Genomic DNA, 1,638 nt, shown 5'->3' on the forward strand with positions numbered 1-1,638 from the left:
TTTCTAGCCACTGGGGGACCATAGGCAGGCTGGAGGAACTCCTATTAATATTTAAAAAAATTAAACTTTGATGCCATGGGACCAACAACTTGTAGATTAAAGCAGCAGAAGCCAATTCTAAGTTGATTCCATCAAAGAAGAAGCATACAGCCAGACACATGGTCAATTTTGTATTTTACTTTTACAGCAACACATTATGAATAATTTACAAAAGCCATTATCAAGTCCACTGGTAACAAAGGTTTTGATGCCCATTGTGCTTCTACGTTTCCAAAACAGCATGAGATGTTTTCACAAATATGGAAAGGCTTATCACACGTGCAGTTTTAATTAGTATTTTTATACATATACATGTAGTAAACATTACATAGCAATGAATAAAGATTAAATCTAAGTCAAAGGATGGGTTTTTAATAACAAGACAAGTGTCTGTGTAGGCTTAATGTTTCACATTACATTATTACTGAAGGCTGTTGATTTAAGGTGTACCATCTCCTAAGCACTTGCAACAGATTAACAGGACCTGGGAGATGTTTAAATAGGAATATCTTTTTTTTTTTTTGTAGTGAGATTAATACTCAGTCTTCTAAGAAACAGCAGATAGTTCATTTGCTCCCAAATGAAAACTGGTAGCGAGGCAGAAAATGAGTGCATTCGACACAGTCGGCATGCAAGACTCAACAAAACAGAGGCAGAATTGGTGCTTAAAAACTGAGTTTCTCATAAAAGCCTCGTATCAAAGTAACATCCGTGTTCCTGCTCATAAATAAGTTCAGTACAACCGTTTCTGTAACAGAAAACACCCAAACCAAAACTCGACTGGTGCGCCATTTCAAGACCAGCTGTGGCATTAAATAGGTTCATACACTTAAAAAAAAAAAGCCCACACATAACTCAAAGACCTTATGAAACTATCAACTGCTATTGCTTACATTATATGTAAAGGCAAAGTGAGAAAAAAAAGCCAAAATCTGAACATTTGAGTTTTGAGCCACTGGAAGTTGTCTGGGTTCATTTCAAAATGTAGTGAACATTTCTGTCCTGTCTCACCTGCATATATACTGACTGTAGCTTAAAAAGGTCATTGTAGTTATTTCTCAGGATTATAAACTGTGTTCAAATGTACTGAATCAACAAAAGGTATGTAAATGACACTATCACCAATACAGACGGCAGTTTAGTTAAGGTTACTGTCACATATGGAAGAAGGTAATGATGACTGTGAGATAGAAAAAAAACAAGCGTTTACTCATGTCAGGACAAGGACTTTTAACATTTTACTGGACATAAGTCAGGTAGCTATAGATGCCAGATAAACGGCTTGTCTCTGGAAAAGAAAGGATTAGAAAGAATGAAAACTAAAGTAAGCGACGTGTTACGTGTACGCTGCCTTAGAAATGAACCAGGATGGGAGTTTGTAGTCTGAACTCAGGTTTTGGGGCCATTATTTCTCGTAGGGAGGGTGGTTTTGTAGTTTCCGTGTTTCGATTCAATGAAGCTGGAGAAAGGAAAAACATCTTTAGTTTTTCTTCGCCCACATTGGTGCACAACGAAGGAAAGATGAGGAGGGCAGGCGTAAAGCGTGCAGTCTTAAAAGTTAATATTTGGAAGTGGTGGGAATACTGATGAGCAGGGCTC

At 37.4% G+C, this 1,638-nt stretch overlaps 1 protein-coding gene across 4 annotated transcripts in view; it reads right to left on the minus strand.

The window, feature by feature from the left end:
- Positions 1-161: 161 nt before the first annotated feature.
- The window catches only part of trim23 (tripartite motif containing 23), a 9,313-nt gene continuing 7,836 nt past the window's right edge, over positions 162-1,638 (minus strand). For all 4 annotated transcript variants that reach the window (XM_032539684.1, XM_032539682.1, XM_032539681.1 and 1 more), the window contains one exon: positions 162-1,638. This exon is cut by the window's right edge. The gene's annotated coding sequence lies outside the window, so the exon portion shown is untranslated.

This window comes from Etheostoma spectabile, chromosome 16, assembly GCF_008692095.1.
Source record: "Etheostoma spectabile isolate EspeVRDwgs_2016 chromosome 16, UIUC_Espe_1.0, whole genome shotgun sequence".
Classification (NCBI taxonomy): domain Eukaryota; kingdom Metazoa; phylum Chordata; class Actinopteri; order Perciformes; family Percidae; genus Etheostoma; species Etheostoma spectabile.